Here is a 13,338-nt window from a genome sequence, read left to right as displayed (position 1 = left end):
GAATATGAAAAATCGGACGGATCCGTCTTGATCACCTGACTATAGAGATAATGTGTACCAATTTGTGTGAAGTTTGGAATAAATGTGTAGGAGTAATATATATATATATATATATATATATATGTCAGGTAGCTCTCGTGCACATCCAGGGTAGAGGTGCTGGTTTGGCAAGATAATGCATATAAGAAGGAAAAACCTTCCCACTGCTTCTCTTAGGAAGGGACCGCACACTCCAATGACAATGGACAGGACTCAGACTCGGTTAATGCTTCATTTTTGCTTTATTCGCACGGCGCTTTTCGCCGTGTTGGCTTCATCAGGTGCTATAAGGCTATAATATATATATATAAATATATTTTTCCCTCAAAAATCTGCCTCCTGGTGGCGCTGTAATAGGGCAATATTAAAAGGATGGCATTTGTTCCTCAACGTAGTGTGAATGTGCGTTCAAAGTTTCACCGCAATCGGACACTTTGTTCACGATTTGCGGCATTTTGTTCAAAGCTATAGATGTCAATCTTAGCCAATCAGGATGGAATATGTCGGCCTCCTGCTGGCGCTATAAAAGGCAGATGTGAAAAATGCAGGGCAAAGGTTTTTGTATGGGCATCTAGAAACAAAGTTTTACACAGATCGGTGCAGTTATAGTTAAAACACAAATCGGCCTGCCACCATGAGGCTGATTTGAACATTTTCAAGTGGCATTTCTTCCTCGGCCTAGTGGGAATGTGCGTGCCAAATTTCACGGAAATTGCACACTGCGTTCATGATTTGAGGGATTTTGTTTAAAACAGAGCATTCCTGCAAACTTTGGAAGCCAATCTTAGCCAATCAGGATGGAATATGAAAAATCTGAAAGACTCGTTTGGTTTAATGACCATAGAGATACTGTGTATGGATTTGCTAAATATGTAGGAGTACTGTCAAAAAAAGTGTTTTGCAAGACTGGTCACTCTGATCTGCGCAGTGCTGGTCACCTGCAGTTAGTGAATCTAGCCTTCTCAAGCTACAGACAGACACTGTCGGTTTGAAAAAAGAGTTTGGATTACTTTGTTTCATGGGAAAGCGTTACGATGGAGAAATCACATCCAATATTTAACCAAACACCTGGATGTGAATTAAATCGCCTGTGTGTACATGTGTACTGCCCGCTGTCTCTGTGAACCGGTCTATTTGAAGAAATAATCCAGCGTTTACTTTGAGGTGAGGACAAGAATGCATCTAGGCCTACGTTTTCAATCATCAATTGTTTTTGGCTGAAGATCCATTCTACATGTTATGATTTAAACTTTAAGGGGAGCTGGTCAGCTTCGTTCAGACCGGCTCAACTCAGCTAGAGTGACAGCCTAATTGATTTGACCTACTTTTCCATACATCCCAGGCAAACTTATGGAATTTGGCTGTAACATAGCCTACTTCTATCTTCCAATAGGCATAGGAGATATCTATGAGCAGTCCCGAAAATGTAATGTTTTTTGTCCCACAAAGCGAGAGAGAGAGAGAGAGACAGACAGACCAAGGGCGCCGATAACGTGGGTGCCCGGGGGCAAAAGCACCCACTGTGGGTGAGGAGCACCCCCTGGGTGCTGGTCAAAAAAAGAAAAAAAAAGAAAAAAAAAAAGTTAAAAAAATATATATTTTTCAAAATCAGATCGCCTGGTTCAGATCGCCACTGAGCAACCGAATTAACCGAAATAAAGTTACAAAACCCCCCCAAAAAAGTCAATTATCCGACCAAAACCCGCAAACTTTTTCGCGCACGCGCGAACGGGGCGCACATGTAACATGGTTAATAATGCTTCCACTTGCCCAGACATCAAATGTGGATTGTGGTCTAGTGCTCTGTCACTTTAAGAGAATTGGCGGCTGCCTCTAAGGGAGTGACGTCACCTACCTGCTTCCTAGTCTTTCTCTACTGTGGCCGTTTCTCAATACCCGAACTTGTCTGTACTCCCGTCCTCACGAACTCGTGATACGTCATCAGTCGCTGCCCAAGTACTGTTCCAATTCTAAGTTCGCATTTGCCTAAGTACAGACCAAATACCCGGATGGGAACTTGATCCGCCCCCTTTACCGAGCATGCTTCAGACTAGACTCGCAGAGGACTTTTCACAGCAGATTGCCCAGAATGCAACACCGCACTGGACCGGAGCGCTTGAAAAACAGGACCAATATGGCGGAGACGGACCGCGGTAAGAAATGTCCGAATTATTTTTTTGTTTTGCCACAGAATGTAATTTTAAGATTTATTTTAGGCTTGAATGTTGTTAATTAACTTCAAATCTGTGGCTGATTTGTGCACCGAACTTTCGGACGTTTGTGTAGCCGGCTAGCCGCTGTTAACCCGGCCGCAGATGACCGGCCCGTCAGACCACTGTACCCCGCGTAAGAAGCCTTATTTGCGGCCAGTCCTTTTGAAAGTGTCCGCTGGTTCAGCTGGGTCGTCTTTGTAGTGGTTCAAAGGAGATCTAATTAGTTGTGGATATATTTATTGGACTTCTATAGTCTCAGCCAATTTTGGGGAGATAGAACTGCCTCTGACTAATGTTTGATATGTGTTTATGCGAGTAGTATTAACGTTATTTTACTTCAATTGAAGGTATGCGTCCAGGGAGTTCATTCTGCGCTGAGCTGTCAACAAGACTTTTCACCAAGCAAGAGGACTTCATCCAGAGAAATATGCATGTGTTTATCAGTTGTGTTGTGGAAAAAGTACTCACATTTTTAACTTGAGTAAAAGTAACAATACTGCAATGTAGAAATACTCTGTTACAAGCAAAAGTCCGGAATTAAAAATGTACTTGAGTAAAAGTACAAAAGTATTGGTATAAAAATGTAGGCTACTTAAATACCAAAAGTTGAAAGTAATCCTTATGCAGAATGTCCCATTTCACAAGTTTTCTAATGTATAAAATGAATAGAAATCTTTTGAAAATAGCAGACCTACAAGTCCTACAAGTGAGCTTGTAGATCGGCTATTTTCTAATGGCCGAAATATAGATATGGCTCAAGTGGTTAATGTATGTTTTGTAATAATAATCTAAATCTACAAAGTAACTTTCAAATAAGTTTTCAAATAACTGTAGTGGAGTAAAGGTACAACATTTTCCTCTGAGGCATAGTGGAGTAAGAGTAAGCTACTGAAAATTGGAAATATACCAGTAAAGTAAAACTACCTCAAAATTGGACTTATACAGTACTTAAGTAAATATACTTAGTTACTTTCCACCACTGGTGTTTATTAATATTTATCAAGCTTGATTCATGTCGTGCGACAGTACATCATTCATGTATTTTTTATTTTGTCATTCCATCAATTTCACTCTGGTTATTTATATTTTGGAAATAAAATTTGAGGTCCACTCTTATTTGTGTGCGATTTTGTCTGACTAGGCCACTTTGACTTTTGTATGTGTGAATGTAAGTTTTAACTTCTTTTGATGTGCAGCTATTGTTAATTATAGTGTAGCCTAGGCTATTTACTTTTAACTAATATAATCCACAATGACAGCACTATATTTTCAAATGTATTAATAGCCTTAGGCTAAATGGTGTGTGTGTGTGTGTGTGTGTGTGTGTGTGTGTTTATTCGGTTATATATGTTTGTTCTGTTTAGTTTTATATTCTATAATAAACCACTCACTCAATACACAAGCAATACCTAGGGGGAAACAAATAATTACAAAAAGCCAGAGAAGTGCCATATTACAACATCACGTCGCCTCGCTCGCCAGCCTCCCGTTCTGATCAACTTTATTCCACACGGGTAATTATTTAGTCCAGTGCTCCCAGACCCTTGCCAACGCAGGCTTCTCACCCGCATTCGGTATGCCAACAGATACAGGATAGGTGGGCACTATAGACATCTGGGCACCTCGATGTAAAACTGGCTATTTTGTCCAAAATGTTAAAACATTAAATATTTCAAATATGGTCTTAAGTAAAGTACAGTTTACATGATGTGAACATGCACGGTACATCATTATCAGACTTAATTAAGTCTAATAGTAATACGTTTAACCATTTGAAACCTCTACAGCGGACGCTGCGCCGAAATGAGGTTCCACAGCGTCGCGTGCAGGCAAGTGACGACACGGGCGAAAATTGGCCACTATGCATGATTCTTACCTTTTCCCGCACATCGTATCCAAACAGTAAAGGTAGTACAGATGTTTTACATTTTAGCGGCCAAGAAAATGTTACCGACGGGTTAAAACAAGCGTTTAAATCGCTTATTTAGTCAGCCTGTGCCATGATTTCCCAATACAATCTTACTGGAGCAGTACCACGCAAGCGGACGGGGGTTGACTGGCCACAGGCTGACTAAAAAAGCGATTTAAACGCTTGTTTCAACCCGTCGTTGAAAATGACTTGGACGATAAAATGTAAAACATCTGAGAGAAGGGGGGCTGACCTTTAGTTTTGTGCGGAAAAAGGGAAGAACCATGCAGATAGTAGTGGCCAATTCGCCGGTGTCTTCACCTGCCTGCACCCGACGCTTGTAACACCCTGCCTGCCCCTGTGTGCCCTGTCTGCTCAAAGTGCAGGGGCAAGATCGGCCAGGGGAAAAAAACAAAAAATCAACATAAGATCAGCAGCCCCTCACCCTCTTCTGTTGTAGCCAACCACAGCAAGTCGCATTTGTTTTCAAATGAGCCTAATTCTTAAAATTACAAATTCTGTATTAGCTGTGAAGGGTCTACTCTTCTTTCATGTGTATCAGATCATGATTGTTCACCATCAAACAATATCAAGCAAAAAGAAAACATCGGCCGTCCTTCTCTCCATTGCGCACAGACGAGCACCTCTCTCTCCATTCATTCTCAATAGACTTATCAGCCGTTGTTGCGCGACCCCCCGCCCGCTTAACCCCCGATTGGAGCTAATAGTCCGTGAGCCAGGACCCCAAAAATGGGGTCATTTGTATCAACTGGGGGGAATAATTCTCATAGTGATTTTTGGGTAGGTATACACCCCTAGTGCTATGAAAAATGTGATAGCATTGCATCTGTGGTAGCTTTCTGTGTGTTATCACTTCTTTTATAACCACATGCCAAAACACAGTTTTCAAAATCCGAATGAAGCATTCTACTTCAAAATGATGGTTCTCTCTTATTATTGACCCTCTCTTTTTGACAAATGGTTGGGATAAAGCTCAGACTATATATTGTTCAAAAAGGTTGTTAAAATGAGCATATCCAGATTTTTTTTCTATTACAGGCAGTGACAACATTGTGACTATATTTGACATAAGATGTACTTTGGTTTTCATGAAATATGTAACACAAAGGTTTCCTTTGTACATAACCTAAAGATTTAAATAAGTAAAATATAATGTAAGCAATGCATAGGCTAAATATTTTTTGATCACACGGATATTATACCCAATAAGATAATTGTACAAGTCACTTCTTTGGTCTCGAAACTTGAACATTTCATGTTATCTGGTGGAGTTGCTTGCGAGATTATACAAGGACAAATATTCGCAGGAATCTTGAATCTGAGCCGGGCAATGTAGTACATATATTTCCAGATGAAAATAAAAGGTTGTTGATGGTACCACAAAGTGTATCATTAAGGGATGTTGTCTTGGAAAATCAAAATCTCCAGAGGGAACTCAAAGTTTGGAGGGCCAAGTCAACCAATTTTAACAAGATCATAGATCAGACTTCATCACATATCAGATCAATCATTAGACAGGAGATGACTGTGACTCCCTGGCCATTCCATTCATCTGCTGTGAAAGATAGTGATCACATCTCCATACCAGATCAACTGCAACGGCTTCTTGTTGGACTGCTCACTGGAAATCCTGACAGCAAGACTCAAACACAGAGGGTCACTGTTCTGGTTCAGTCATTTAGTCAGGACATAATATATGCTGTGACCTGTGGTCAACATAAGCCACCAAAGCACCTTCTACTTCCATATGCAGTTAAAACACTGACGGGTAACACTGAGCTAATCCAGATACTGAATAGGTTTGGGCATGGGGTGTCTTACTCCCAACTTGAAGAGAATGACACTGCTCTATGTCTCCAAAAGCTAGCAGCAGCATCCAGCCAGAGAGTTGTCCTTCCAGCCTCCATCAAGCCTCATGTCTTCACCAATCTTGCATGGGACAATATTGATAGACTAGAGGAAACTCTCACTGGAAAGGGTACATCACATAGAGTCAATGGTATTGTGGTGCAGGCCAATGTCTATGGACCACATCTGCCAAGAGCAGAGCTTCCACATATTGAGAAACGTAAGCAGAGATCAGTCACCATCGAGGGCCAATCACTGGAAGTATATGTAGCAGGTGCACGTGTGGGCCCACAGCCTCTCCCAACCAGGGAGAACTGTGTCCAGGGAATGAAGGAAGCTGCTCTTTTTGCCTGCAAGAAGAACCTGGTGTGGACACTTGCAAGGCAAACCGATCCAGAGAATCAGGCAATCCCAAGCTGGACTGGCTTTAATATCAGCACTAGGGACCAAGAACCAATCTCACAAGATATTGTTGGGTATCTGCCAACCATCAATTCACCAGCCACAGAGTTGACGACAGTATTTGAAATCCTGAACCAATCAGAGTTAATTAGGAAGGAACTGCATCTAGAAGCAGTTGTGGTCGTCATGGATCAAGCACTCTATGCAAAAGCCACTGAAATTGCCTGGAAGCACAAAGAGCAATTCTCAAACATTATTCTCAGGATGGGGGCATGTGAATGACACATGTTACAGAATCACATTTCAAGACAGTGAAGAGGTGTCTGCTCTTCAATGTCAACAAGAAGAAGCAGATGGTCGCCTACTTCTCCATGCTGCCCATGCCACAAGAGAGGGATACCAATCTGTAGTCATCTGCTCAGAAGACACTGATGTCTTCATTATGTCTTTAGCATTCTGTGACAGGATTAAGGCCCCACTGTTCCAGAAGTCTGGCACAAGAACCCGTACAAGGCTTGTAGACATCAGGAAGGTTGCTGCCACTGTTGGCATGGAGGTTTGTAGGGCTCTCATTGGGTTGCATGCTTATACTGGATGTGATACTGTAAGTGCCTTTGCAGGCAAAGGGAAGACAAGTGCCCTAAAACTTCTCACCAGCAACAGGGAAACACAGGACACATTCTTAGAGTTGGGCCAGGAATGGGACCTCTCCCCAGAACTGATGGACAAACTAGAGGCATTTACATGTCTCATGTATGTCCCAAAAACATCAACCAACAAGATCAATGAGCTCAGGTATCACCTTTTCTGTGCCAAAAAAGGTGAAATTGAAAGTCATCAACTCCCACCATGCAAGGACTGTTTAACAAAACATGCACAGCGAGCCAACTACCAGGCTGGTATATGGAGAAGATGCTTGGAGGACCCTTGGCAGGACCCACAAGTGCCCAGCCCTGTTGACAGAGGATGGAGAGAGAAGAGGAATCTGAACAGTTGGTGGTGCACTGGATGGAAGGGCAGCCAGCACCTGATGCTGTCCTGGATCTACTGGCCTGTAACTGTCCAAAGAAATGTTCACTCCCAAAATGTGTGTGTGTTGCAAATGGCCTCAAGTGTACCGACATGTGTAGACTGGCAGACTGTGAGAACCAGGCATCCTACTCAGAGAGTGTGGAAAGTTCAGAGGAAGACGTTGAAGAAAACGATTTTGATTATTAGGTTGTGAAAGTATAGAAATCTGTAATTGAGAAATTGAAGAGATTAAAGTAATTATCTTGTTATTTACTATCATACACTTATTAGTTTAATTTCATGAGTATGTTGTTAACTAACAATAATGGAAAATATCATGTCATTGATAAACTTAAGAAATGTCTCAAAATTAGGTCCTGGGAGATGGAGTAACATGCTGCACTTAATAATATGGAATGTATACAAATAATATATTTATTTGAATTCCTGAATAAAGTCTCTACAAATACAAGTGATTATATCTATGTTATGTTATATCTACTTTTCTTAAATAAACAACAGATATATATTTTGAAATATGAGTAAACAAATTCACTCAAATCGGGCACTGCACGGCAACTTCCACCAAAGGCACAGTTTTCAAAATAGAATTCTATAATAATATTTGATGAAAAGAGATTGATCTCAGCTATCATTGTGACAAATTTCAATGTTGAAGGATCACTGATGACAATATACCACTATTTTGAATATGTATGTTGTACTTAATATTGGCCACTTTTCAGAACTGTTTATTTTCGGTTAGTGTTATAAAATGCATGATAGCACCCATAAAGCTACCATTGGTGCAATGCTATCACATATTTTCTAACTCTGGACATGCATACCTTGACAAAAATCACCATGAGCATTATTCCCCTCATTTGATAATGACCAACCCCCCTGGCTCACGGACTATAAACTATCAGACGTTATCCTTCAACTTCTCATTTATGCTCCCAAATGACTGGATATAGGTTTTGTTGAAATTAAAGAAATATTAGACCTTGGTTGTCGAATGTTTAAGCATGTTGTAATCATATATAGGCTACTTTACCTTAGAACATTTTTCAAATATTTTATTTTTTAACATTTGGGACAAAATAGACAATTTTACATCGAGGTGCACAGATGTCCCTTGTGCCCACCTATCCTGTTATACCCTGGTGGGTCTGTAAGTCATTTAAGTTGTTACACAAATCGGTCAGTATTGTGATAAATAAATACCAAATGGCATATTTCTATACGTTTTTTTCTGAGAGTATATAGGTTAAATACATTAAATGAACAAAAACGATGTTTTAACATTTATATATATAGATATACGTTAATATGTCTTATGTTTATATAATATCATTATATTGTAAAATGTACGTTATGTTCTGTTGTGCAAAAAAAACAGATCTAGCCTACAAGCTAACGCCGCGTCGCTCAGCAATGCGTTGTTAGCTTGGAGATCTGCTCTGAGCATATCCACACTGTGGACGAGCTGAGATGGTGACGTCACCGAGAACGGTGCGTTCCAACTACCGTACTCCCGTACTCCCGTCCTCGCGTCCTCGCAAGTTTATACTCCCGAGGAGAACTTGCAAGTCTGAACTTCCAAGGACGCAAGCCCGTGCTTCCCAAGTTCGGGTATTGAGAAACGGCCTTTCTCTACTATGAGAGCGCAATTGTTATGTGGAAACACATGTTCAGGGCAGACCAGTGATGTGCCTTATTTGTCTGTTTATCAGAATAAATCAACTCAACTGAGAATCCTGGTCTGTGGTGCTTTACAACACAACGCAAGATCACGTCTGTTACACACATGCACGCGCGCGTGTGCATGTGTGCCTTGTTGGGCACCCGCTAGAGCTTATAAATATCGGCGCCCCTGAGACAGACAGACAGACAGACAGAGAGCGATAGACAGATAGCTGGTAGGCAATTCGGCCAAAATCATCAAGATCGTGCACTTGGTGACAAGTTTTTGATTTTTGGCATGGTGTCAGGTATGGGCATAAGGTTTTCAAAAACCACCGCAAGCAAATTGGGATCGCCCCCTAGTGGTCTGTTTGCAATGATTTCAATATTAGATTGGTCTGTATATGATTGAAAATCCAAATAATTGATAGAAAATATTTTTCAATGGATTCTGTTACTATTGGGCAAACGCGCAATACATTTGAGTAAGCAATAATTCTTGTAGATTGGCTATTTTTGGTGTGAGTGAGTGTGCTCCCATGGCCTGGGTCTGTCTGTCTGTCTGTCTGTCTGTCTATAAATCTATCTAAATATCTATCTATCTATCTATCTAACTATCTATCTTCAGTAATATGTACCGCAGCAATATGTATCTAAATATGTACCGCTTTCCTAAAGCTGCCCCCCCATAAATAATACACTATCAGTCAAGTAATGACAGCCCCGAATTTAAGCTCACAACGCGGTGATCAGCAACACGTTGTTGCATACACGCCGATACCGTTGGGGCGTCGGGGCTTAAGCCCCCACCCGAAAGTGAGTGGGGGTCGAGTTGAGCCTCCACGACCGCGCACATAAATCATTTTCGTTATCACAAAGGAACCAGAAGATCCAAAGATTTGCTGCTCCATTCACTTCAATGTAAAAAAAATAAACTGAGAAAAAGATCGCCTTTTCCTGTGTTTTACCATGTATTTTTGAGTGAAACATGCTATTTTCAAACATCAAACAACAAATGTCAACGAGGTCGCGATGACCTCGTTGACATATGTGAAACCACACCTGAATACCCTCAGTGATTAGCAACCATCAGGGGATCAATCATACTGGAGATAAGTATGCTGTGACTACTTGAAAAGGTAAGAGAATCTCAAAATCCTGGCAGTGGGACCACAAGCCAGAAATAAGTCTGGCAGTGAATGAGTTCTTAAGGATGAGATAGCTGGGATGTATGATAATCTAAATAATAGCAAGGTGGCATTTATTTGTGGTGACACCAACATTGATTTGCTTAATTTACATGGGACAAAAAAAAAACCTCTAATAGACAATATATTTACAAATGTAATTGACAGAGCTAGTGAGTGGACTATTGATTAATGATATAACTACCACCTACCAATTGTTACTGTCTTACATATGGTTTTATTGCTGATAAGAAGCCCTGTAAATTTGTACATCATAAAACGATAGTTACGTATGTAACTACGGTTCTATGAGTACCAAATGACCGCCAGAGGTGGTGCTTAAAGCACTGAATGGTTCCCTTGCGCATGCGCAGTTCGAGTATTGTATACCAACAACGTCACTTGTGACCCCTGGATGACCCGGAGGAGGCTATATCATCCGGGAATCATCAAGGGATCTTTTCCTACAGAATCTTCTCGCGAGAACACGAGGATTCTGAGTGACAGAACGCTCTGGCGGTCATTCGGGACTCATAGAACCGTGGTTACATACGTAACTAACGTTCTATTTCGTCCCTGCTAACCGCCAGAGGCGGTGCTTAAAGCACTGAATGACTTATACCAAACGAGTCACGAAGAATCCTGATTACAAAACTCAAAGAGTAGAATCGGAGGACTCTGGTAAGTGGACCACACCCAATGGTGGGGAGTGGCAACATCCACCCAATAGAACCTGGAAAGCGTGCAGGTGATGCCCGTGGGGCCACGGCACAGATATCTTCCAGGGGTACCGCTCTCAGGGTAGCCCATGATATGAGGACACTCCTGGTAGAGTGGCACCTGACGCCAGATGGCAGCGGACGATTACTCGGCCCATAGCGTGATTGATGGCATCCACAATATAGTGGGACAGGCGCTGTCTAGAGAGAGCGCAACCTTTGTTAGGGCCACCATAAGAAGAAAGCCGTTCTGACCGCTTAATGCACGCAGAAGGTCTGACATAGGCTCTCAGGGCCCGCACAGGGCACAACAGTTCCAGCTTCACCATCCACTCTCCTGGTGGAGGGTTGAACTGTAGCCTTATAGGCTGGTTGAGGTGCGAATGTGACAGCACCTTCAGGGAGGAACGCTGTGTTCGGCCACAGAGTGACGCCGTCTGAGTTCCACCTCGGACGCAAGTCATTGACAGACTGGGCGTGCAGCTCGCTGACACGCTTCACTTAGGTAAAGGCCAGGAGGAATGCCGTCTTACATGACGCCCACTTGGGAGTCATGGGAGATCCCATGCTGGAGTTCTCAAGGCTCTTGGAGGGTGCAACCTCAGGGCCCCCCTCGGGAAGAGGGACACTAGACCGTGGCTTCCCCACTGTGGCTGTGCCATTATAGATTCTAGCATGCCAATATGATATTGCTGCTAGTATGTACACTCTTAGAGTAGAAGGAGCTCTTTTATCGGCCCTTGTCTAAGAGGGACTGCAGAAGCTCCAGAAAAGTAGGCCCAGAGCAACGCACTGGGTCTTCACCCTGACCCATACACCAGTTGGAAAACAGCTTCCGTCTGTTATCATACTGTAGCCTGGTGGATGGTGCTCCTGCATTCAGGATGGTGTGCCTGTAATGCACAATCTATGTAATGCGCTTTGGATAAAAGCGCTATATAAATGCACCATTTACCATTTATGCCTGACTGGGTCCGCACGGCTGCTCAGCAGCGGTTTGGGCCCTCTCCTGTCGGGGAGGCGCCATGGCGCCCTGCGACTGAGTCTGTGCAACAGAGGAAACAAAGTCCTCCCTGGCCAGAAGGGGGCCACCAGCGGCATGGTGTGACCCTCCCGAAGAGCTCTCTGAGGCGCTGGTCATATCAGAGGAAGCAGTGGAAAGGCCTATACAGTGCCTCTGGCAAAGGGTGAGCCAGCACATCCTGGCCCAGAGGGCTGGTTGTCCCCGCTAGGGAGAACCAGAGGGTTGACGCCTCTGAGGCGAAGAGGTCCCCCTCTGCCGCAGAGGCCCCAGGTGGTGTACACCACCTCTGGATGGAGGATTTTGACAGGAGAGAAAGTCTGCAGGTTTTCCTGCTCTCCCGATAGGTAAATTGCCCGTAGGCTGATCAGGCGGGGGGCTTGGTCCCGCCCTGATTATTTACATTATACACGGTCGAGGTGTTGCCTTGATATGGGCCAGGGCAAGGAGACACTGCTGTGACCGCCTGATCTTCCTTTGTCCGTGCCGCTTGGCATCCAAGTGGCCTCTCTGGGGCAAGGAAAGGAGGTTTAAGATGTCGTCCACCCGACGGGGGGGCGGACAGGCTGTCATAGTCATAGCGTTTAAAGCCACATGAATGAATGTTGTGGCCTGAGATGGTTCTAGGCCACTTTTCTCCTAGTCCCAGATGGGCCACGTGGGACGGGAGACGTGCTGTATTTCTGGATACAGAGCCCTCATGTCTAGGGCTGCAGAGGCGCAACTGCCGCTGCCACACACCTTGTGAATGCCCTCGGGGAGAGGGAGAGCCCGAATGGTGGCACCCTGAACTGCTAGTGGTGGCCTTGATAGGCAAGACACAAAAACTGCCAGTGTTGACAGACAGGCAATGGGGACATGAAAGTATGCGTCCTTCAGGTCTATAGACGTGAACCACTCTCTGTGGGCGACGGTCCGCAGATCATCTGCTGTGGTCAACATATGAAATGGCATGACCTTCCTAAACCTGTCGAGTCCCTTCACATCCCAGCCAGGATGAAAAACGCCTGTCGTTTTTTGTCACGAGGCAGTATGTAGACTAGAACGCCCTGAGGTGTGACAGGGGGTCTACAGCCTTGATGCCCCCCCCAGGCTAGTCTGCTCAGCATTGATGGTTCGCTCCAAACTGGAATGCCCTGCAAGGCTAATACAGACGGGGCTAAAATCAAACATAATTAACCTATCACACTATTTCAAACCAGACCAAGCCCAAAGAGACGTTTTGGAGAAAGGATTATCATTTGTTCCCACGTTGGACATCTACAAACAACAGACCAAACAA

General features: G+C 43.4%; 1 protein-coding gene across 1 annotated transcript in view; it reads left to right on the top strand.

The window, feature by feature from the left end:
- LOC311037002 (secretory carrier-associated membrane protein 1-like) overlaps positions 1 to 13,338 on the top strand; it is a 302,700-nt gene that overhangs the window by 121,122 nt on the left and 168,240 nt on the right. The window lies entirely within an intron of this gene.

Source organism: Gymnoscopelus microlampas (assembly GCF_963454915.1).
Source record: "Gymnoscopelus microlampas genome assembly, chromosome: 21".
Lineage (NCBI taxonomy): Eukaryota > Metazoa > Chordata > Actinopteri > Myctophiformes > Myctophidae > Gymnoscopelus > Gymnoscopelus microlampas.
The sequence above is the reverse complement of the archived record's forward strand: the minus strand, read 5'-3'. Positions and strand labels throughout refer to the sequence as shown.